The 20,286-nt window shown below is 41.3% G+C and overlaps 1 long non-coding RNA gene across 1 annotated transcript; it reads left to right on the forward strand.

The window, feature by feature from the left end:
* Positions 1-15,178: 15,178 nt before the first annotated feature.
* On the forward strand, positions 15,179-20,196 carry LOC120051248. Its single transcript, XR_005477245.1, has 3 exons — positions 15,179-15,505; positions 15,696-15,882; positions 20,148-20,196. It is a non-coding gene; the product is annotated as an uncharacterized LOC120051248 (long non-coding RNA).
* The last annotated feature ends 90 nt before the right edge of the window (positions 20,197-20,286 follow it).

Raw genomic sequence — 20,286 nt, forward strand, 5'->3', positions numbered from 1 at the left:
GTAACAATCGGTAGGAAAAAGGGCTCAGGGAAAAACATTTGAAAAGAGATGAGATGACATATTTACAGACTTATTGCATCCTTTGTCCAGGCAGCTGAGCTATTCTTTTCCCACATAGGAAAGAAGAGTAAGAGTAATTCATACACATTTTCATCCCTCTCCCTCCCTCCTTCCCCCCTTATCATTCAAAGTCGTCATTTTGGTTCCCATGCATTCACCATGGAAAAGGTCCCAGGTCTTTTTTGTTCTTACTACCGCAGCAGATAACATTCACATAACTTGCAGTCGGTGAGAAGCCAGATCATCCATTCCCCACCCCCTCCACCCCTCCTCTTTCTCACATCCTAAAGTAAACCTTTCTGTCCCACATTTCCATCGCCACCAGTTGTTTTTTCCAATCTTGGGAATTCACTTCAGTTTAATTGTTTGACAGTAGTTTTCCTGCTTTTTATGCCACTTAGAAAGAAGGTGCTGCACATTTCTGAGACAGTAATAACATTCCCCTCCAGTGGTTCCCTGGGGGGCGAGCTCATTACAGCTCATAGGCAGGAAAATAAACTGTCTAGGTTCTGAGGCTAATGTCTACACTGAGAGATCAGGAATTAGTAGGCTACAGTAGGTGGAAGTGCCAACTGCCAACTTTTTCATGACTTATAATGTTTTTTACTCAAACATAAGATACAGTGGATAAATAGTTATATACATTTGTGAAGGGGTTCATTATCTTGGCTGAGTTGACAGGGTAAGTTGGGGGGGTTGTAAAAGTGCTGTTATGAAGATTTACACTGGGTGGCAGCACTGTGACTTCATCAAACCTCTGTGTAAAGTGCATGTGAACTGTGGCTTTTACAGTCCAACAAATAGAGTATTCAGATTTTTTTTTTTAAACATAGAATTATCATACCTAAATTGGTCTTTAAAAATATCAACATATTTTCAAGATTTTGCTATGTCAGGAAATTCAATACGTTTAAAAATGTCACAAATTATTCAAATGAATGATGTGTTGTTGATAAAAAAAAACTGGAAAGGATAAAGCATTTCAGAATCTTACTAACAAAAGAGAAGAGAATAAAAGAGAAGAATAGAAAAGAGATATGAATCATATGGTTGCTGATTTGATCTATAGCAACAACTGCTAACAAAAAGTTGCCAGTTTAATACAAATAAATGACCTCAGAATGCAGACCTCTGATAATGAGGTGTTTTCTTGTCAACATAGAATGTATTGGATTTATTTTTCACTAATACAAGCTTACATGTAGGTAAAAATGCATTCTAGCTGAAGAGAATCGCCTTGCAATACTGTGTGAACATCTTATTTATAAAAAATGTATACATGTTTTATTTCAAATCAAATCAAATGTTATTGGTTGCATACACACATTAAGCACATGTTATTGCGGCTGTAGCAACATGCTAATGCTCTTACTGTAGCTCCAACAGTGAAGTAATATCTGACAATAAAAAAACAATACACACAAAATCTAAAGTAAAAGTATGGAATATACAAATATGTAAGGGATAATCAACGAGGGGCTATACGTTCTATGGACAATAATGAACGAACATGGAAGCTATGTTCCACAACACGCTAGCGAAGTGGAACTAACCTTCCACGGAGCTACAATATTCAAAAAGTCCCAAGTTGATTATCCCTTTTCTACCATGGCTATAATTTAACACATTTGCCCGCTACAAATGTGTTAATTTGCAGGTAGACGTGTTGAACATCCACTGAAGAAGCTATCAAGTTTACTAGATAGAAACATTAGTTGCCGTAGTAACCAAACAGACTTGCTACTGTAGTTTTGCTAACCAAACCATCAGTCCTAGCTTGCTATTATGAAAATCAAATTCAACAATTCCAGTAATGTTTTCAATTCGACTTTTACTTTCAAAAGAAGCTCAAACATAGAACATGTAAGAATTAACCAAAACCATTGAATTCTACCATTCTGATTCGCCATCCATTATAGGAAATTATATACGGGTGGGTCTAATCCTGAATGCTGATTGGTTAAAACCGCATTCCAGCCGGTGTCTATTCCACAAGTTACCACCGGCTAAATCTATGACATTAAAATGCATATTTACTTTGTTCCATCTGACTGGGCAATCCACTGTCTCATCAGCCCTGCCACGCAATTTATAAACTTGATATCCACTATTAAAAGCATCTACACATCATCTCACATTTCTTTTACACTAACATTCCGTTTTCAACAGCGGAGATATGCATAAACCTTGCTGTCTGTCTCTCTGACATTTGCAACGTTGTTTCAATATTCAAATCCTGCTGTCCCATAGTAATGAAGTCGGGAGTCGGGACAAGACAGACAGGCAGGCAGTGTTTCTCAGCCAGTCGAAATCATGAATCAGCTAGCATAAGAAGTGCAGCTAGTTTGCAGTCTTTCCAGCTTCAGTTTGAAGTGATTGTGTTAGCTGTGTTGTTGGCTAGCTCCTCTGAACAACAGTATCCTGACGAGTGAGCACATTTTCTATACCAGGCGAAATCGCGCCTCATTAGCTGTTTGTTATGGATGTATCCAAATAAATGTCACTAGAAAACAGCTTAAACAAATGCAAATGCAGCTACTTTGCTGTTATTCTGGCAGCATTTTTTGACGGGACTGTAGCCTCAGTTAACCGTAGTTGGCTAGCTAGCAAGCAAGGGATAAGAACATTGCCAGTCAGTATGGCAATGGAACATTTAGAACGAACAACTGGGTACACAACAAAAAGACTGAATGACTGGGTCGCGTCTCTGACAACCGAACCAATAGAACAAACAACCAGCCGGCTTGGGTGCATCCCTAGATTTGTGTCGGGACTATATCTTGTGGAAGGATAAAATAGTATGAATAAATTCATCAAAATCAATTTTTTTATGAAAATATGTCAATCATTATTTGAATATGTTGGTAATCTGTATAAAAGTGATAATGCCCTCGAAGTTGGTGTTTGGAGGATAGTGCAACGACCCTGGGTTTATAAGCGCGGCAATCGTCGCGCCGGACCTTGGGGTAGAAGGTCGAGGGTTCGAGACCTGCTCCCTGCTGTTTCATTACATTGGTGTCAGAAGTGATCGGACCTTGCATCCACGACAGTGCGTGTGCTTGGCCGGTGAGCGCAGAAATCGACTCTGCCGCACGAGCATGCTTTTACGGTACAGTCGATAGCGCGCCGGACCTCGGGCTAGAAGGTTGAGGGTTCGAGACCTGCTCCCTGCCTGTTTCATTACAATATATCGGCACGGTTTGCCAACTCGACTTCGTCTCGGACTTAACAACACCTGTGCCAATATATTCTCCAAACACTGGCTTCTCAGGCATTACCACTTAAATAATGCACACTCTAGAATGCCCTTAAAGCCAAAACAACAATTCCATGGCATAGTTAAGGCCAGAGGAGGTGTGGTATAAGGTGAATATACCACGGCTAAGGGTTGTTCTTACCATGACGCAACGTGGAGTGCCTGGACACAGTCCTTTGCCGTGGTACTGTATAATGGCCATACAGTTGAATTCGGATGTTTACATACACTTGGGTTGGAGTCATTAAAACGTATTTTTCAACCACTCCACACATTTCTTGTTAACAAACTATAGTTTTGGCAAGTCGGTTAGGACATCTACTTTGTGCATGACACAGGTAATTTTTCCAACAATTGTTTACAGACAGATTATTTCACTTATAATTCAATGTATCACAATTCCAGTGGGTCAGAAGTTTACATACACTAAGTTGACTGTGCCTTTAAACAGCTTGGAAAATTCCAGAAAATTATGTCATGGCTTTAGAAGCCTCTGGTAGGCTAATTGACAACATTTGAGTTAATTGGAGGTGTACCTGTGGATGTATTTCAAGGCCTACCTTCACACTCAGTGCCTCTTTGCTTGACATCATGGGAAAATCTAAAGAAATCAGCCAAGATCTCAGAAGAAAATTGTAGACCTCCACAAGTCTGGTTCATCCTTGGGAGCAATTTCCAAATGCCTGAAGGTACCACGTTCATCTGTACAAACAATAGTACGCAAGTATAAACACCATGGGACCACGCAGCCGTCATACCGCTCAGGAAGGAGACGTGTTCTGTCTCCTGGAGATAAATGTACTTTTGTGCGAAAAGTGCATATCAATCCCAGAACAACAGCAAAGGACCTTGTGAAGATGCTGGAGGAAACAGGTACAAACGTATCTATATCCACAGTAGAACGAGTCCTATATCGACATAACCTGAAAGGCCGCTCAGCAAGGAAGAAGCCACTGCTCCAAAACCGCCATATAAAAGCCAGACTACGGTTTGCAACTGCACATGGGGACAAAGATCGTACTTTTCAGAGAAATGTCCTCTGTTTGGCCATAAGGACCATCGTTATGTTTGGAGGAAACAGGGGGAGGCTTGCAAGCCAAAGAACACCATCCCAACCGTGAAGCACGGGGGTGGTAGCATCATGTTGTGGGGGTACTTTGCTGCAGGAGGGACTGGTGCACTTCACAAAATAGATGAGGAAGGAAGGAAAATTGTGCAGATTTATTGAAGCAACTAGAAACAGACAGGAACAAGGGGAAAAACGCTGGTATGCTTGACGAACAAAACGAACTGGCAACAGACAAACAGAGAACACAGGTATAAATACACTGGGGATAATGGGGAAGATGGGTGACACTTGGAGGGGGTGGAGACAAGCATACAGACAGGTTAAACAGATCAGGGTGTGACAAAACTAGCAAGTCTGTTGGGTTACTAAGGCAACTACTGTAGCTATCTAGTAAACTTGCTAGCTACTGTAATTCAGTGGATGTTGAACACATGTCTACTTGCAAATGAACACAATTCTAGCAGCAAATGTGTTAAATTACAGAGCCTTGAATGCTGATTTGCGGGTTTAACAACAATTTTCTTTTTACTCATGTAATTACGTTGGAAACCGGTTTATTATCACAATAAGGCACCTCGGGCGGTTGTGGTATATGGCCAATATATTGGCCATAGTATGCAAAACTTTAATAACTTTAGGTATCTAATTTTGGGAAAACAACTGACAACTACATTTGTTATTTGTTAGGGGAATGGTTATCTGTTCTTTTGACGGGGTTATGGCCATTGCTATATCGTTGCATGTTCATGAACCTGAACTTGTACCCATTCCATGCTTCACAACATCAATATATCTGTATTCATAACTAAGTCTACTGCAAAACACAGTAATGTGCCTTAATAACATAACTTAGCATATCTTATTGAGTGAAGGTTAGTCATTAAGGGGTTTAAAGAAACTGTGGGCTGGAAAATGTCAAAACATCATGTCAATATCACAGATGAATGCCGGTTTATTTAGTTCAAAAGATAAATCTTTCTCCATCGTCCTTAAAATATACGAGAAATAGCGATCACATTTCTTTAACTCTTTAAAAAATACATTCATAGGTTAAGTAATGGACAAGCTGATGGAATTTTTGAAAAGCCCTTTAATGAAAATCGATTCTTAGTGTTTCACAAACCTAGGATGCTTTACATGTATAATGAACCTGTTCAACATTGGTGATCAAAAACCAACATTAAGAGAAATAAATCTTCTTAGGACCATCTACCCTTCATCTACTGTTAGCATTTCTCCTACGGGAGATGGCCAGCTATTAATGTAAGAGGTATGTCTCTTAAATTACACATTTCTTTCTGGACTGTGCTTTCTGTGATGCTAAGGCATTAGTCTAAACTTTTTCCACAAATATTTAATCCTAGCATTGACTGGCAATGTTGCCAGACCTCACGACGGGTTTTTACAGTTATTACAAGCATTTCTCTGTCCATAGCACTTTGGATTATTCAAGATTATGTTGTAATCCGTTTAATCCTCATTGCATTAAGATTTCAGTCAAAATACTGGAACAGTAAAGTACCACTCAGCAGCAATGAAGTCTTAAGCATGTTAGGTGATTGGGGAAGCTGTCTTAATTTCCCTGTCTCTTATTTATTCTGTGCGAAAAGTCTACATTGTCAATAGACCGATGAGCAACAGTTCCATTTGCTCACAGCAGTGACAATGGGATATTTCAAAAGGACACACCCCTCTCACCCCAATCACTATGACAAACACATATTTACCGAACTCAAAGAAATCACAGAGAGACAAACCAAAGAAAGAAGGAATATCACGCTGAGGGAAAACTCATGAAACACACTGGGTATGAAAGAGTACAAAATGATCCTTAAAACTTTCTGAGGAAAATGTGTTGACGCCAGAGGAGCACCCCCTGTTTCTGTTCGATCGTAACCTCTGAGGTTTTATCATTCCTCCAGCACCACTGATATTCTCCTTCTGTACTGTCTGTATAACCCATATCTCTGCCCCATGCATGTCCTGCTGAGACTAAGAGTGTCTCCAGCCAGGCTTTGCATCTCTCTGCTCTTCTCCTCAAAGACAAATTGATAATAGGCTACAGTCTCTGGACCACACTCTGTCCAATATTTCCCAACTCTAATACAACCATTGTCTGGCTTGGCTGTCAGGCTTGCCGTATTCCTTATTCTGTCTCTGGCTAATGTCTACAGATGAAGTCGGAAGTTACACCATAGCCAAATACATTTAAACTCAGTTTTTCACAATTCCTGACATTTAATCCTAGTAAAAATGCCCTGTCTTAGGTCAGTAAGGATCACCACTTTATTTTAAGAATGTGAAATGTCAGAATAATAGTAGAGAGAATGATTGATTTCAGCTTTTATTTCTTTCATCACATTCCCAGTGGGTCAGAAGTTTACATACACTCAATTAGTATTTGGTAGCATTGCCTTTAAATTGTTTAACTTGGGTCAAATGTTTCGGGTAGCCTTCCACAAGCTTCCCACAATAAGTTGGGTGAATTTTGGCCCGTTCCTCCTGACAGAGATGGTGTAACTGAGTCAGGTTTGTAGGCCTCCTTGCTCGCACACGCTTTTTCAGTTCTGCCCACACATTTTCTATGGGATTGAGGTCAGGGCTTTGTGATGGCCACTCCAATACCTTGACTTTGTTGTCCTTAAGCCATTTTCCCATAACTTTGGAAGTATGCTTGGGGTCATTTTACATTTGAAAGACCCATTTGCAACCAAGCTTTAACTTCCTGACTGATGTCTTGAGATGTTGCTTCAAAATCTCCACATAATTTTCATCCCTCATGATGCCATCTATTTTGTGAAGTGCACCAGTCCCTCCTGCAGCAAAGCACCCCCAAAACATGATGCTGCCACCCCTGTGCTTCACGGTTGGGATGGTGTTCTTTGGCTTGCAAGCCTCCCCCTTTTTCCTCCAAACATAACGATGGTCCTTATGGCCAAACAGTTCTATTTTTGGTTCATCAGACCAGAGGACATTTCTTCAAAAAGTACGATCTTTGTCCTCATGTGCAGTTGCAAACCGTAGTCTGGCTTTTATATGGCGGTTTTGGAGCAGTGGCTTCTTCCTTGCTGAGTGGCCTTTCAGGTTATGTCGATATAGGACTCGTTCTACTGTGGATATAGATACTTTGTACCTGTTTCCTCCAGCATCTTCACAAGGTCCTTTGCTGTTGTTCTGGGATTGATTTGAACTTTTCGCACCAAAGTACATTCATCTCTAGGAGACAGAACGCGTCTCCTTCCTGAGCGGTATGATGGCTGCGTGGTCCCATGGTGTTTATACTTGCGTACTATTGTTTGTACAGATGAAAGTGGTACCTTCAGGCATTTGGAAATTGCTCCCAAGGATGAATCAGACTTGTGGAGGTCTACACATTTTGTTTTGAGGTCTTGGCTGATTTCTTTAGATTTACCCATGATGTCAAGCAAAGAGGCACTGAGTTTGAAGGTTGGCCTTGAAATACATCCACAGGTACACCTCCAATTGACTCAAATGATGTCAGAAGCTTCTAAAGCCATGACATAATTTTCTGGAATTTTCCAAGCTGTTTAAAGGCACAGTCAACTTAGTGTATGTAAACTTCTGACCCACTGGAATTGTGATAAAGTGAATTATAAGTGAAATAATCTGTCTGTAAACAATTTTTGGAAAAATTACTTGTGTCATGCACAAAGTAGATATCCTAACCGACTTGCCAAAACTATAGTTTGTTAACAAGAGATTTGTGGAGTGGTTGAAAAACGAGTTTTAATGACTCCAACCTAAGTGTATGTAAACTTCCGACTTCAACTGTATATACTCTATGACATGAATGCTCATGCAGATATTATATTTGTTTCCTTAAACATTATTGGATGCACTATGCAAAGAGATGTACTTTAAGTCACTGATGTAATACTCAACAAATTAAATTAAGTGAGTATACTGAGTAAGCATTTCACGATAAAGTCTACACCTGTTGTACTCGGCGCATGTAACAAATAAAATGTGAATTTGAGAGTGAGAGGAAAGGGAATCCATGGACTAGCCAGAGGGTCTATCAGATGGCGGTGATATACATCAATGAGCAGGAAGGAGCAGGATTAGTTTGGAGGGAGTTTGACATCACCCTGGCCTGGCCCTAACATGATTACTGATGCTCTGTTGATCTGCATATTTCTCGCTACAAAAGAAGTGCACATTTGGCTTCCAGAAATGTTTTTTTTCTTCGGCCAATCTCTAATAGCTACTTCTGTGTATGCGAAGGGGAAAGAAAGGAAAGAGCTGGGAGCTTAATTAAAGGGTTGGATGGTGGTTGGGTGTATGTGGTCGGAGCTGAAACGTCATATTGTATAACATCTCCTTCTTTACCCTGGAAACAATACAGAAAATGGATGAAGTTCTTACGTGGAGGATATATTGTCTTAATGCTACAGGCTAATAGTGTTGTTACATACTCATACTGATAACACCAGCAGGCAGAACTCAACAGCCAGTATAGTACACTTTGAGAGGTTGTCACAGATCCCTCTGGAACTTTCATTGCGCACACCTGGCCCCTATTCCCACTGATTGTATTTGTATATATGTGCCCTTTGTTCACCATGGTGCTGTCGATTATTGTTCCAATGGCCGTTAGTGCGTGTGAGTACATGTGCTGTGTGTTTTGGCTTTCGTGCCATTGTGGATTGCGCAGATGATTACGGGTCTCGTCCCATGGGTTAATCATTGTGCGCGTGTGTATTTATTCAAGGTACTCCTCGCTCTTTTGTTTGGGTTTCAACCCAGTGTTTTTGTTATGAGTTTGTTTGGTCATCGTCCCCGTGCCCTTACACGGCACGCTGTAATTTGGGGTATAATAAAAAGCCCTATTACACATTCGTGTGCCTGTCTCCCGAATCATTGTTACCAACGTGACAGAGGTTGGGTGTGGACTTTGAAGTGTTTTGAACAGACCATCCAATGTAGCTCAAATGTGGTTTATAATTAATACGTTTGACCTGGGAACTATAAGTATTTCAAAGCAAAGTGTTTTTACATTACTGCATGTTATGTTTAGAATTTCTGTTAACGAAACAAGGAATAAACTGGACCTAAATTGCACAGCAGTTTAGTCCCAAATATAACATTCATGTGACCATTATCACTGATATAAAAAAAAATATTTCCAAAGAAATCCAATGACTTTTCAGAGACATTTGTTTGTGTACCATCACTGTTTCTCTCCTGTTGACATTGCAACATAGAGAGAGAACCTTGGAGCCAACCAGAACTCTCTCGGACTCAGGACTTGTTGTCCCGGAGGAAAAGTAGGTTACTGTTTGCTTTTAGGACATGTACAGTCACCCGCGTGACCCTGGTTGGGTTCCTAGTCCCAGACCCCCACAGCGGGTTGGCCCCCTATCCCCTTTCTCCCCTACAGCCTGACTGGCCTGGCCTGTAGGCCACAACCACCGGTCAGAGTGCACTGGCTGCCTAGAGTGGCTTTCACATAACGACAAACTAAAACATGGACCCTAGCTGTCTTTATACAGATGTGACATGTTGTTTTTCTCCTTTTGAACCTAGACTAGACCAGTAGGCGTGCGGCTGGGGCTTGTCTCGAGACCCTGACGTCCATCCAGTGGCGGTGAACAATCTCCATTTTGGAGGCAACAGACAGGCAGTCTGTTGTAGTCAATGATTCATTTCTCTGCAAGAGTATGAGAGGGTTTGATTGGATTGTGACAAGGACCTGTTGTTGTGCGCTTGGGACAAAGTTAGTTGATAATACGTCTGATGTTTGTCTCCTGTTTGGCGACCTATTTCAGGAGTTGACTTACGTAGGTTACACAGTTTAGTAGACGTATTACCTAAATGTTCTCCGGACAAAGTGTAATCATGTGAGAGAGAGGGATCTTCACTGAGAACACCGGGAGGATATGTGAGAGTATAGGTTATATATCAGTATTTCTGTTTGAACTGCGCTTCCAATATCCAGAGAGATTTGCAGGGAACACTGTCTAAAAATGTTGATGTTACTTGCCAAAGTACTAGTTTTCTTTAGTTTACATAAGCCTTAGTATACACATGCCATAACACAGGAATATTTTTGTCAATAGACATATACAAAACACTTTTTAGCCCAGCACAAGGGACTATGAGAAAGTGTCCAATGTTTTAAAGAGGTCGGCTCTCTCAGTCTCTCTGTTAAAAACAATGGGCCAGTTGAAATCCCTCTTGAGTCGAAATATCCACTTTTTGCCGCGGGTCCCAGGACAGTGTGTTTACCCTTGTTCAGCTGGAGTCCTCAGACCTACCTCACTCTAAACCTGCGCTGCAGGACAAATAAACAGGAAGACCACAGGCACTTGGAGACGGGCCACGCATACAGCGCTCCCAACCAGAATTCACAATGCCCAGTCTATGTGGTTTTGGGAAAGGTTCCAGAGAAATGAATAAACTACTAATCCATAAAAAGACATATTGGTTATATGATACGCCACTTAGGTACCATTTGAAAAGGCCTTAACATTTTATAATCTCTCCTTTTTTGGTCGATCTGGCCTTTAGTTTAATAAAAGTTTAAGAACAGAGTATTTAACAGTAGGGTTCACGTTATCAAAGAGCAAAGAAATAGTGCGTGAGAGACATCCGTCTTTCATCCTACTGTAGATTCTAAAGACATAAGAACATTTGGGTGGTTTCTATGTCATTCTCAAATACACAAATTCTGTTAGAAAACAGAGGAAAATAGATAGAAATAATAAATAGAAAATTACCAAACAGACACCAAACTCTCCTAGAAAAATGAAAAAAAAAAAGGCTAAAAGATGAGGCTCAGTATGCAGAATACTCTGTTGTGCGTGTAATAACAACGAGCGATACTTGACTGAGAAACCTTTGTAAAACTATGCAAAAATAATTTCATAAATAAAAACAATTATTCACTTGCGTCCTAATCTTGTATGAAGTTTTTCACACGCACAAAAATGAATTGCAATCCAATAGCTGATGGTATTTCTTTGGAATGAAAGATGTGTCAAACGATTGTACTTTGTTATGAAATCATCTTCTTTAATGTGAAACAATTGTGGGAAATGCCATTTGAAATGGTCATTTGAAACTTTCTCTGTTTCCTGTGGCTAGAAAACATCTCTTTGAAGAAAGGGCCAAATAACAGGCAATGGAAAATAAAATAGAAAAATAACTTTTAAATGCCCCATGATTGGTCTTCTGTGTTCTCCTACAACTGTTAGAAATTAATAATATAACGAGCATGAAAGAATCAGACAGTATCCCAAATCGCACCCTATTCACTTTACGGTGCACTACTTTTGACCAAGGCCCTGGTCAAAAGAAGTACGCTATTTAGGGGAAAGGTTGCCATTTTGAACACAGATTCAATCTTCAAAGGTACATTGTCTTTATCCCTATGCGTTTTGGAGCTACTGAAGTTACAGAATGCATGTGGAAGTCATAAAGATACGTCTAGCTCTGAGGAGATTAGGGAGATTACAGTCTACGGAGATTACAGAGGGGTCCATGCATTCCATAACCATGTGCATCCTCCATCCTGCTACTCTACCAACCACAGCTGACAGATGGACTAGTGACAGACACAGTGGTAATAATTGAAAATGCACCGTTTTCAAAGGAGGCCGGTTAAGAGTTAAGACAAGAGTTACATGAGAAACCTGTCTCAGCGTGGTCATATGGTCGGAATTACACGGTTCCGCGTTTCGAATGATTCCACAACCCACCAATCAATATCAACACCAATGGACATTAATCTATGTAGAATTCCAGAAGAGCTACACAAAATAAGCCATAAATACAGATTTGATACAATGCTTAATAAATCCACACAATGTTATATGCCGTTGAAATGGCTGTGACCCGGCATTAGGTGATTTATATGACTGCTTTGGACACACCAGCTTTGCTGCGAGGCAAAGGGGAAGAGAAATATTTGACATTTAAATAAACACAGGGAAAAAGCTTGTAAAAATACACTTCTTTTGCAATATAAACAGGTTTTTCATATAAACGCTGTATACATACACAGCGGTCTCAGCCTGAGCAGTTCAGGTCTTAGCTCTCTAATATTACAAACATAGCACTGATGTCGTTATCACTCACTCTGACCCCAGCGTAAATACTATCCGTGATTTCATAAAGGTAACAATTGAGGTTGTATATTATATGATTGAACAGCTTAATTTACACCAAAAACTCCATTAAACTTTTGCTCAAAATATTTATATTTCGTTCGGCGTAAATATAACACATAGTCTCACAGCTTTGGCATTGTTTGGAGGAGAGAGAGAACTTGGTAACTTTATAAATGAGAGTTTGTGACAGGTGGCAATGCAAAAATTGGTAGAGTCCATGTACACAATGAATAGGGAAAGGTAAATATTAATCTAAAACAGCGTGGATATATGGATGCTTGGAAGCAGATCCCCAAAGATTGTGCAAAGTATCAACTGATTTTAGAACCCAGAAATGACTGGAGCTTTCATTTTTCAGTTAAACAACAGAGACATGTTGTATACCTCAACATTACTGCACTGACAGCAACCATGGAGGTCAGTCAGTGTAAAAAATGAGAGATTTCGCAAAGGCTGAGAAATCATGGGTATGTTCTCATGCTCTTGTCTTGCACGCACACATGCACGCACGCACGCACACATGCACGCACGCACGCACGCACACACACACACACACACACACACACACACACACACACACACACACACACACACACACACACACACACACACACACACACACACACACACACACACTGGACAGCAACACTTCTGTGTGCGTGTGTGCGTGCGTGCGTGTGTGTTTGCAAGACAAGAGCATGAGAACATACCCATGATTTCTCAGCCTTTGCGAAATCTCTCATTTTTTACACTGACTGATCTCCATGGTTGCTGTCAGTGGGCCGAGGAATAGGACTTGAGCCTGACACTGGTTTCATGGTGCCTGGTCTCTGTAATGAACAGGGCTGAAAGTGACTTAAAACGTGTGTGTAAGGCTGGTGGCTGTTGGACCTCTCACTAAGGGGAGATCAATACGGGGAGGCTTTGATAATTGCCCTGCGGTTCATTAAAAGTGCAGAGACGAGCTCATCATCGAGGAGGTGTGTGTGAAGGCGTGCGAACGCGCAGTTATGTGCCGTGCTTATGTTTGTGTGCGTGTGTGTCGCTGTCACGAAAGGACCACATCAGAGCGCCGGCTACACTGTGGATTAAAGTTATACACTTAAACTTCTCTACCCGATGACCACACTGGTAAACATTCTGATTGGATTTTGAAGGGATGAGCTTCTCGGAAACTCGGAATCAAAGCCTGTTCATTTGCTAGTTTGGAATCTGACAGCAGTAGAAAGGAGAGGAACCTGGCAGAGGACACTATGGCGGTGTCAACTTAAACACTATGTGATGTGACACTATGTTGGGTTTGGATGTGGTTAATCATCTCACATGGGCCTTCATTCAGGAAAATATTGTTTCTAACACTGTCTACGTCCCAAATAAGTGCATTACTAGTTAACACGCTTGGAATTAATCGCTTAGATCAATCAGAAGCAGTTTTGTAATATTCTATTTCAAATCTTGCATTTAAATTGCATATTAATAAAAAATCTAATATATATTCCATGACTGAGATGGGGGAAAAAAATGTAAGTCCGAACCGTTTTTGAATGGCTAATGCTTGGGTGTTGCTAGTGTTACTCCTGAGAACTTCAGTAGCATTTTACTTCAGTAAATATGTAGGGTACCAATGTATTTATTGCCACACTTGCCCCTCGTCACTTCCCAGGCCATCATAAGAATGTGTTCTTTACTGACTTGCCTTGTTAAAGGAAGGTGAATTAAAAAGAAAACCAGGGAGGTGTCAACTATACTGTAAAGTAAGATGCACTGTAATACTTAAAGACTGAAGCAGACCCTTTTCAGAGAGCCAAGTGTAATGTCATGTATCGATCAGAGGTCTGGAGTTTTCTGTGTCAGCCGTCATTGACATTCTCTCATTTTACAGAGCTTACTTGCTCTATCTGTTTACTGTGGCAGTACGGGAGAATGTCTGTGTGTGTGTGCCCGTGTGTGTGTGTGTGTGTGTCCGTGTGTGTGTGTGTGTGTGCCCGTGTGTGTGTGTGTGTGTGGCCCGATGTGCCAGGAATACACGTCTCACAGACACCCAGGTGGATTTCCTAACTTTCTGGAAATTAATGTAACAGATCTACATGTTAGACAGCGTGGTGGATTGACTGGCTGTTGACTGTAAGCACTCATATAATGCATCATTCATCTTCCCCTCGATCGCCCTCCCGACCCCCTTTCCCACTCTCTCTCTCTCAAACTGACCTAACAAAACTGGTGTGTACTTCTGTCTGTCTGTTTGCCATTGACCGAGTGAGCAAACAGGCAAATAAGATACAGTTTAGCATATGACGTCCCACCTCTCCCTCTCACCGGCACCTATTTGTCAGTATATTGCCTCATCTCGTAGTGTGTACTCCTGCATGTTAGTCTAAACCGCTATTTATTCATACACTGTATTTTTCCAATGATTTCCCGAATCTCAGTATTAGCAAACATGACTGTGTTAGGTGACAACCCCCCCACTACACACACACACACACAGACAGACAGACAGACAGACAGACAGACAGACAGACAGACAGACAGACAGACAGGCAGACAGGCAGACAGACAGACAGACAGACAGACAGGCAGGCAGACAGACAGACAGACAGACAGACAGACAGACAGACAGACAGACAGACAGACAGACAGACAGACAGACAGATTCAAACAGAGAGTGCATGGTGACTGTATGTTATGTACCAGGGGTATGTTCATGCGCCCATCGTCCACGGCAGGGGTTATTGATAGTGACGTACGCTTGCAGTGCACCTTCCCAGTCGCCTGTCAGCCAGATGCGTGCTGGCAGGTCCGGCCCAGCCCCCCCCCCTCACACACCCCCTGACAGCTCCCACACAGCAGGGAGGTTGAGGGGGACACATTGTCAGACACCCAGGCCCCCCGCTTCCTTCCCCCAGCCCTGCAACGCTGCAATGTCACGGCAGACAGCTCGCGGCGTCGCTCCCCTCAGCTCCCCTCACCCCAGCCTGACTAGCAGAGGTGAGCCAGTGTGTTTTTGTTTTTTTTCCTGATTGCTGTTGCTACAAGGTGAGTTGGCCTGCCTCCCCGGGTTAGCTTCTATTTGAGGATACCCAGGTCTGTCACAATGGGTCTTTTTTTCTCTCCATCCCACTCTCCTCATCCCCCTCTCATCCTCCTCCTCCTCTCTCTTTCTCTCTCTTTCCTCTAGCCCCCAGGACCAGGATGAACCATTTCACTGGGAGCTTTACATCACTGTCTGTTTCTACTGTGGCGTTTAGGAGACATATCTCCCCCTAAATAGCTTGTTTAACGCTAGCGTTTCCAGAAGGTGTTTCGGTGTTTCATCCCCCACCACCACTCGTGTCCCCGGTCCTCTCAACGGCTGTCTCAGACAGGTAATGAATTAGCTCATGGCTGGGGGTGTGGGGGGTGGCTGCAGGGGAACATGACTGCACACCATGGGTTTGTGGCTGTGAAATTACCTGACACAGCTGCATGGCTTTTACAGAGATAGGTGCTTCCCTGTTTCCCTGTGTGTCTGTGGCAGCTCAGCTGTGGGGTTTTGTAGGCGGTTTTGTCATAGAAAGGGTCTGCTTTCACAGTGGCTACATAACATCAAGCTGCTGTACACACACAGTTTGTAGCTTATGCCTGATGTACCTACAACACAGTTGACAGAATCATTGGGATACAAAATATATATTATATATTGTATGAGTAACTCAGTGTTTGTGTGTGTATGGTGTGTGTCTGTGAGGCCAAAATGCTTTATCAGAAAGTGTGCCGGCTTGGGAGCGGTCAGAGAGAGCAATTGCTAACATATGTCAGAAAGGCCCTGATGGCAAATGGATGATAAGTAACAATCAGAGAGGTCTTCAAAGGGTTACAGACAATAAGGTCTGTATCTCGACCCATTCATCACACAGAGGAAATTACAATGGGATAAACATCTAATCCTGTACGTATCTCTCTGCTGTGGGATCATTTCCACTGATAAGGGCTGTAGTTTCCTGCTCTGTTCCATCCCTCATCGGGAGGCTGGCTGGAGGTCCCACTGGTCTGGTCTGGTCTGGTCTACTCTGTTTTGGTCTGGTCTGGTCTACACTGTCTGTCAGGTAGTCCCAGAACTGACTGCAGCAGCCCAGTCCACCATACCAAACGTGGGTTCAAGTAGTATTTGTTTTTTTAAATTTCAATCACGTTTGCAGCGCTTGATTGAGCTTCCCTGGCACAATGGAACCAATTAAATAGTCCCAAAAAATGCAAACCTCTATGATGTAGCTCTTCAGGCAGACCCAATCAAACTCTAAAAGTATTTCAATGATAACATATACTATTTGAACCCAGGAGCGCACCATTATCCATGCTCTGTGGCCTGATGGTTGAGCATTATGGTATCCTTGTTGTTAAATCAGTGCTCCAGTCAACCAGTCATCCAGTTACTGTATATCAAACACATTTAAAAACACATAATAGACTTGTATTATTAGGCTTGAATGTGCATTGCAAATAAGGCAAGATTAAATTATTATTACGCTCTTATTAAAATGTTAAGACTTGCTCTACAACTAACTGGCTGATGGTAAAGTGTCCTGGGGGCTATCAGGATGTTTTCTGTTTCTTGGAGTATTATTATGACCCCAGAGTAACCTACTGTTAAAATGGGAACAAACATAGTTAGCTGTTCCTAATGAGAGAAGAGCTAAGGGAACTCGGTTCTATACTGGGATAGAACCAAGGACTGCAGGCGTGATGACATTGCAATATACCATAATAATATACGCCATTTAGCAGATCATTTTATCCAAAGCGACTTACAATCATGTATGCATACATTTTACGCATGGGTGGTCCCGGGAATCGAATCCACTATCCTGGCGTTGCAAGTGTGATGCTCTACCAACTGAGCTACAGAGGACCACACTATTTGTAATATAAGCAGTTCTAAAGAGTATTGGTAATATAATGCTAGAAATATTATATAATTACTATAATGGGCATCCCCATTCATTGTACCAGGTATCCTCTGCAACATTCTAGCCATCGAACTTCAGTGATCCAACTCAAGAGCTCCCAAGCTTACTGCTCTCTCTCTCTCTCTCTCTCTCTCTCTCTCTCTCTCTCTCTCTCTCTCTCTCTCTCTCTCTCTCTCTCTCTCTCTCTCTCTCTCTCTCTCTCTCTCTCTCTCTCTCTCTCTCTCTCTCTCTCTCTCTCTCTCTCTCTCTCTCTCTCTCTCTCTCTCTCTCTCTCTCTCTCTCTCTGCGCCTCAATTCGATCCACATCCCCGGCCCAGCATTTCAAAAGACACTTAATTTCATACTTGTTTACGCCACTCTCCAGAGATCTTAAGTTCAAAATCGCATGCATTTTTTTATTCTGAATTAAGCCAGGAAAAATGTCATGTTCACTTCAGCTGGGTTTGACAAACGTGACCACATGACCTACTTGCCGGGTGCTGGGTTCTGGGATTATGCTGAAAAACAGTTAACGTACTGGAGATATAGAGCTTAAATCTATTGGGGACCAGATTATAACATTTTACTCCTCTCAAGGATAAAAGACACTCACACACACAATCAGGAAGGGGCATAAGCATCATAACTATTAAACGATATATTTCCTCACTGAAGAAACAAAAATGATGTTGAAATGGAGTCGAAACATGAATTCAAATCAACTTTATAATTTATAATTTGTGTGGGAGTCTGAGGTTAAATGGTCAATTTTATGACACTTCACATGGCTATTTAAATGTTCACACTAAATAAAGTAATCATCTCTAACATAAATAAATAATTTATTGCATAACACATAAATGAATATATCAGACGTTTTATATATACTGTATATGGGTATCTCAACTTGCTTAAAAATCTGTAAATCCAAAGCATTACTTACAAGTCTATATTCTCAGAAGAATAGACAATCTAATCTAAACATGATCAAATATAAAATCTAAGAAGTTGTTAAATAATTACACTAACTGTCAGATATGTCCCGATATGACGCTTGTAGTAAATAGCACATAATAGCACCCCAGCTAGCACATTTGGTTCCTTGAAAGTTGTGGGAACATACGTTTTTGGTTTCCCATTGGTTCTGGGGACGACATTTCCTGACCGGTAAAACAGAACGTTTTTTAAATGTTCTGAGAACAGAAGAGAAAATGTCACCTGTTCTGGGAACGCACATTTTAAGGTTCCAGGGAGGTTCTGAGAAGGTTTTACTATGGTTCCCTGAAAGTTTTCCTGGGATGTTTGTTAACGTTCTGAGAACAGAAATTATAGGTTATTTGGAGGTTTATGAATAACTTGAAACTTTCACTCCATGTTTCACTAAGTCTTTTAATAACACTGCTAGCTTAGGTTAACCGTTTTGAACTCCAAGCACATACAGGACACATGGAAATTAATTTGCTTAAGCATTAATCTTACAAACACATATATCATTTATTGTGGCACGGCGTCAGTGATATTCGAAACTATGATCTTCTGTTCCCTATCCAGGGAATTAGTCCACTGCGGATGGAGCAAACATGCCATGTTTTTTTTTACTCGTACAAAGCTGTTCATTTTAGTCTATTCAAATAAGCACTCATTAAGATCAGTGTGCGCAGCCAACACACCTGAACACACTTAACAAATTAGAGGAGAGAGAGAATTTTGTTGATGCTGGGAGCGGAATGCATATGTTTTTAAATACATTTCTTAGAATGATATTTGATCGTTACTAAGCTATTCTTGTGGTTTTATAGAAGGTTTTCTGAGAACATGACTTTAAATAGAACCAAGAGGAAACTTGTTGGAAACATTACGCTGAAGCATTGACATTCCCACAGAAGAACATCGTTTCTTAATGTTCTCTGAACTATTTGAGAAAATTCCCAATGTCAAACCAGTTGGGGAACATTCCTAGAACATTACCAAAAATGTAATTAAATGTAACCCTGTTTGAACTTTTAGGAAACGTTCTGTTAAAGCAATGAAATAGGATGAAAATAAAGTTATTTTGTCAAGTTCTTTAATTGTGCTGAGAATGTTCCAAAGCCAAGCAACTACGCTGTACCATTCCCAGAACATTGTGGGAAGGTTGTGTGCAAAATAACCATAAGACAACCACTGTCGCACTAAGCTCTAAGAAACATATGGTTCTCAGAACATTATGCGCTAGCTGGGACATTACCAAACACAAGTAGAAATGACCAATCGGTGTATCTAACCACATCCAGTCTCAATTAGGCCACATGGCACTGGGTTAATAGAACATTTGATTGGGGGAAGTTCCTAGATCCTGGAGCCATTACATTACATTGCCCTTACAGATGGAGATACAACAGGCCTTACAGATGGAATAACAGAGGTCAACCCCTTACATCTTAAAGAGAGGAGTAGCAACTGAATAGACAATTTGCTCTCTATTTCTTTTTCTGAACCTGGCCTGCTGTTCTTTGCCTGGGATACCGCTGAGTCTGCTCTCCAGCTGTACTACATCATTCAGTATAAACATCAACATACTGTATTCTAATGTCATGTGGGTTGAAATGTTTTCTATAGTGGTACTGTGTGATCAACTAGTACAATATATAGTATAGTGTATATTGAAATGTTATTTATGTGAATAATTTAGTAATACATTTTTTTTTACTCCTTTTTCTCCCCAGTTTTGTGGTATCCAATTGGTAGTTACAGTCTTGTCCCATCACTGCAACTCCCGTACGGACTCGGGAAAGGCAGAGGTCGAGAGCCATGTGTCCTCCAAAACACGACCACGCCAAGCCACACTGCTTCTTGACACAATGC

Source organism: Salvelinus namaycush, chromosome 7 (genome assembly GCF_016432855.1).
Source record: "Salvelinus namaycush isolate Seneca chromosome 7, SaNama_1.0, whole genome shotgun sequence".
Lineage (NCBI taxonomy): Eukaryota > Metazoa > Chordata > Actinopteri > Salmoniformes > Salmonidae > Salvelinus > Salvelinus namaycush.